This window comes from Callithrix jacchus, chromosome 11 (assembly GCF_049354715.1).
Source record: "Callithrix jacchus isolate 240 chromosome 11, calJac240_pri, whole genome shotgun sequence".
In the NCBI taxonomy this organism is placed as follows: domain Eukaryota; kingdom Metazoa; phylum Chordata; class Mammalia; order Primates; family Cebidae; genus Callithrix; species Callithrix jacchus.
The window spans coordinates 91,296,718-91,302,717 of record NC_133512.1 but is presented as its reverse complement, the minus strand read 5'-3'; positions in this window follow the sequence as shown (position 1 = coordinate 91,302,717).

Here is a 6,000-nt window from a genome sequence, read left to right as displayed (position 1 = left end):
TTAAGTCACGCGGCTCCTGTCGAGTGGGGGGGCGGCTGTGAGGCCCGGAGGAGGGGCCTGGGCTCCAGGGGGAGCAGCAGCAGCACGTTTGGGCGCTGCAGGCAGCGGGGTGAGGATGGCGGGAGGAGAGCTCTCCCACTCATCTCACTCACCTGGTGGTCTTGAGCGCGGCCACACAACAGGCCCCAGGTGAAGGTGTGGCGGGCCAGGCCCCTCTCCCAGGGCTGGGAGCTGCGGGCATCGTGGCTCCCCTGAAGCTCCCTCCAGGAACTGAGGGGCAAAGCCCTGCGGGGTGAGTACTTGGGAGGTGGCTGGGGCACCCTTCAGCCTCTGAAAGACTCACGGTCAGACCAAGGAGCTGATTCGTGCGCGAGAGGACGCGCCCTCAGGAGCCCGGGTCAGCAGATGTCCGAGGAGAGCCACCCACAATGAAGACCCCAGAGAGGGCAGCCAGCAGTGTGGGAACAGTGAGGGAGGCGCGGGCCCGCAGACCCGCAAGGCCACCACCAGGGAGCACGTGGAGGGTGGGCCTAAGTTCCACAAGTGTTTCTGTAACAGCCCCAGGGGATCGACCCTGTCACCACATCCCATTCCACGGGAGAGACGCGGAGACTGGAGAGGAGAGCGAGGCCCGGCTGCTGGAAACGGGGAGGCCATGGTTCTGCCCCAAGCCCGAGAGCCAAGCGCCGCTCTGCTGACTCCTGTGTTCACACAGTGCATTTGGCAGCGCCTCTGGGCCTTCCTGGACCTTCCCGTGCCTAGCTCCATGAAGCCACTACTCCCCAGCTTCCTGGCTCAGGCTCCTGGCGGGCGCTGGCCCTGCGTCATCCCTGGGAACTCCCCACGGCAGCCCGGTCTCCCAGCAGCCTGAGCCCGCCGTGGTCAGCGGCTGATGGTGACCAAGCCCTGATGCTTTGTTCCAGCACAGCCAGGGTGCAGGTCCGGCTCCCACCCGCAGTCTACAGGGAGGGGCAGGAGGGGGTGGGGTGGGGTGTGCAGGGCACAGGACGGCAGCTCCTGAATGGTGACAGCTGGGGAAGGGATCAGGGCTGCAGACAAAGGCCAGCAGGACAGGGGCACTGGTGGCATAACCAGCTCTACAATGATGCCTCCTGGGCCGGGAAAGCGACTGACTCCTGACTCCCAACTCCCGACTCCTGTGTCACACACCGTGCCCAGAGGTGGGGATCCCAGCCCCTGCTGCCGCCAATGCAGTGCTCACTTCTGGACAGCGCCCAACACACTGGGGGCCTCTGCATTTCATTTCTACACACCCGCTGCTGTTTTCAGTGAGAAGATGCAGGGCTGTGGTGTCTGGGCGTCAAGTGGGAAGAGAAGGTGCGGGGAAGTGTTCAGAGGAAACTTGCACCTGGCACTTTGAATGGGAACTATGAACTTTTGTTTCCCATTTCCCATGCCAGCGCTTCCTGCCCACTTCTAGCCAGCACCCAGATGCCTCTCAGGGCTTTCTCCAGTCACTTTCGAGCTTTACAACTGCACTCTGCAGATTTTTAAAAACCTTCCAGCTAGATTTCAATCAAAATTTCATCTTTCCACCAGTTCAGACCTCACCTCAGTTCAGAAATCTGCCAGGAGGAGGGGGGGCCGTTCTCACTTCCCCACCTTTGCTCATCCTCACACCACTGGGGGCTGCAGGTGCAGGGGGCACGATGCCATCCTCCCTCTCACAGTTCCTCCACGCAGGACATTCTCCAGATGCCTCTCCTCCCCTGGGAGTGGGTGAGAAAGCCATGCCCACCGCCCCTGCCACACTCTGCCTCCTCTTCTCTGACAGGGAAGGGTCTCGGGGCCTCCCCAGCCTCTCCTGGCAGATCCTGCAGCTGTGTCCCTCTCCCGGACGGACATGGGGGTCCTCATCACCTACCAACCTCACCAGAGCTCCCAAGAAACAGAAAAAGCCCCTATTTTCCTGGTCCCTCCACAACCCTCTTTCGTTCTGGATCCCTTCCCTGCTCCAGACACCCCCAGCTCCCTGGAGACTGAGCCTGGACCTCAACAGACCACAGACAGACAGACACCAGGGCCCGCCTTCAGGCAGAACTGTGCTCCTCTGTGCTTCAGAGCCCTTACCTGCAGCATGAAGACGCGGCCTTCACCTCACATGGTGGCTGCTGCGAGGTGAAGGATGAGGCTTAGAAAGCCATCTGCACAGCTTCTGCCCACCGTGGGTGGTACACGTGCTCTCGCTGCCCAGGTTGGCTTTCCTTCTGCCTGACGCCCATCCTCCACTCCAGCCAGGCAAGCTCACTGTCCCATGTGCCAGGCCCATTCGGATCCCTCACCTCCTCCCACATTCCCCGAGGGAAGTCCCACATCCTCTCAGGTGTCTGAAATGTCCCTCTGAGCCAGGGTTCCCCCATCCCCGCAACTCTGCCATCCTTTTCCAGGCCACGCCCCCTCCCTCCTCCTCCAGACAGCGAGCCCAGGACACCAGGACACTTACGCGGCAGGAGTTATCGAGGCAATTACACAGGAGAAAAATGAGACATATTAGTTGGAAAGGAGAAGGTCGGGACAGGGAGACCTGATTGTCCCCAGTATCCGTTCTTCTCACATGCTCTAGTTAGCAGAGGCCCAGAGTTTGGGATGAGCACACAGCCTTCATACATGCTAGAAATTGTAGTGATCCCATTGACAAAAACAGAGTGATAAGACACTTAGGAATAAATTCTGCAAGAAACGTACGGACAACCTATATGAAGAGAACAGACTGTCTGAATGAAGGGAAGGCACATACTGTCCTTCCAGAGGAAGATTGAACAGCATAAATATTCCAGTTTTTCCCAATTCAGTCTACAAATTAAACAACTCCAGGTAGAAATACCAACAGGATTTTTCATGGACAAACATTGATTCTAAACTTCACTTTTTAGGTTGGGTGCAATGGCGCTCACTGGTAATCACTGCACTTTGGGAGGCTGAGGCAGGAGGACTGTTTGCACTCAGGAGTTTGAAAGTAGCCTGGGCAACATAGGGAGACCTCCTCTATACTAAAAATAAACAATCAAATAAATTAGCCAGGCATGGTGGCACGTACCTGTAGCCCCAGCAACTTGGGAAGTTGAGAAGGGAGCATCACATGAGCCCAGAAGGGCGAGGCTGCAGTAAGCTATGATCGTGCCACGGCACTCCAGCCTGGGCAACAGAGCGAGACCCTGTCTCCAAAAACACAAAAATAAAGATAAAGTTCACTTTTTAGAAAAAATCAATAGAAAATAGAATGATATTAAACTACGTTATAGAGCCATAATAGTAGAGCAGTAGAGCACTGAGGCATACACACGCAGGAAGATTCGGAAAAAGAAGAGAGAACCCAGAGATAGCCTCAAACACATTTTAAAAACTTTGCTGTATTATCAATCAAGATGGTGTTTGAAATTGGTGGAGAAAGGCAGATTTTTCAAGAAAATATATTGATATTAACATTTTCTAGGGGAAAAAAAGGTTGGCATTACCTTGTTTTATACATCAAAATAAGAAATATGTTGGCCAAAGATTAAACATTTTAGGAGCCAGGCATGGTGGCTCAGGCCTATAATCTCAGGTACTCAGGAGGCTGAGCCAGGAGGACCACTTGAGGCCAGGACTTCGAGACCAGTCTAGGCGACGTAGCATCCCGCAAAAAATAAAAATAAAAATAGCTGGGCATGATGGCTGAGGTGGGAGGATCACTCAAGCCCAGGAGTTGGAGGCCACGATAAGCGATAAGCCTACCTGTGAAGAGGCATTAGATTCCAGCCTGGGCAACATCGAGAGAGTCTCCATCTCTGAAAGGAAGGGGAGGAAACTTTAAAAAAAAATTTGAGTGGGGAAGGGTTTTCAAAGTATAAAAAAACTTTAGAAGTCATAAAAGACTGATAATTAAGACAATGCAAAAAGATTTTTAATCCTAGATGGCAAAAAATAAAACTAGTCAACTAGAGAAAAATACATATTTGCAATATGTCATGAACAACAGCCAATTTCCTTAATATGTAAAGAGCTTCTGTAAGAAAAAGTCATAAACCATTAAAAAACGGGCAAAGGATATGAACCACAATTTTGCAGAAATGAAATGGAAATGGCTCATAAGCATATTGAGGATGATCAGCTCCAGTTTTACTAAGGAGCAAATTCAACTTAATGAGATGTTTTCCTCCCATCATGTTAAGTTTCAGAACTTTCATTCATTGACACGACTTCCATGGATGGTCCTTGAGCAAGAAATTTACAAAATACACACCATCAGTTTCAGAATTTACACGCTTCTAGGAATATAGCCCTCAAATTATACTCTCACATGGAACGCTGCGTATGGAAAGCCACTCGTTGTGGCATCATTTTTAGTTTGAATGTGTGGGAAATAAAAACTATCAGCAGGGGCTGCGTCACTAAATGACAGACGGCCTCTCCATCACTGACTGCAGCCAATAAAAAATAAAGCATCCATTCATTCACGTCTATTTACCGAGTGCCACCAACCCTGGGGACACATCCACAGACCAGAAGTCATGCCCTGGTGAGAAGGAGACAACCAACACATAAGTCAAATGGGGAGGGAAGTGCCAGGGAAATAGGACCAAGGGGTCAGCTGCTGCTGCAGCCTCAGACAGGCCGTCAGGATAGACTCACCAAGGCATCTGAGCAAGGCTGGAACCAGATACCACCAGGAGCCTGTGTGCACTGGGCAGGGGGAAGCAGGGGGAGACAGACAGGGTCAGGAGATGAGGAGGTGAGGGCAGATCCAGCAGGACCACCAGGATTCCTGGAGTGAGCTGGCACGCAGCCATGTGATCCAATTCTCATATTTTAAAAGCATGCCTGGCTGGGCACGGTGGCTCATGCCTGTAATCCCAGCACTTTGGGAGGCCAAGGCAGGTAGATCACAAGGTGAAGAGATCAAGACCATCCTGGCCAACATGGTGAAACCCCATCTATAGCAAAAATACAAAAAAATTAGCTGGGCATGGTGGCACATACCTGCAGTCCCAGCTACTCGGGAGACTGAGGCAGGAGAATCACTTGAACCTGCGACATGGAGGTTGCAGTGAGTCAAGATCGTGCCACTGTGCTCCAGCCTGGCAACAGAGGGAGACTGCATCTCAAAACCTAAAACGGAAGCATGCCTATGGCTGCTACGCTGAGGGCAGGCTGAAGGGGTGAGTGGATGAAGGTGGGGAGATGAGGCAGAGGCCTTTGCAATAATCCAGGCAGAGATGATGCTGGCAGGGAAGGTCCACTGGTTGCTCTCTCTGCTGCAGGATGTTCTTCGAGACACATTGTTACATGAAAAAAAAGTAAGATCCTAAACTAGCACCCATGAGACACAGCACACGCCCATATTTATGCTTCACTGAGTATAGAACATATTGGGAAGACCACTTGAGAATGAGATATTGCTGCTTCATGGAAGGAGAACTGAGCAGCTTGTGGACAGGGACAGCATGGAAACTGACCTTTTCATTTATCTCTTTTTGCACCTTTTGAATTTTAGACTCTGTACATAGAGTATATTGCTTATTAAAAATTAAACTACTGATTTTTTTAAAGTACCTTAAATATTTGAGAGGAAAATATTTGAACATAAGAGATACAGAAGATTAGTCAAAATTTTTTATTTGTAAAGAATTGCTCACTGGGCACAGTGGCTCATGACTATAACCCCAACACTCTGGGATTTGAGTTTAGGAGTTTGAGACCTGCCTGGGCAACACAGGGAGACTAATGATCCACCCGCCTCGGCCTCCCAAAGTGCTGGGACTACAGGCGTGAGCCACTGCGCCCGGCCCTAAAATAAATTTAAAATAGAGACATATATTAAATTTTATATTTAAAAAAGAATTCCTAAAACCTGTAAGGAAAATGGACTATGGCCATAAATAGAGAAGGAAATGCAAATGGCCAGTGAACAGTGACACCCACTCTCATCAGGAACTAGAGGACAAGATGCCATTATGGGCTGACAAATTGGCGAAAATTAAAACATTTTAAAGGCAAGGA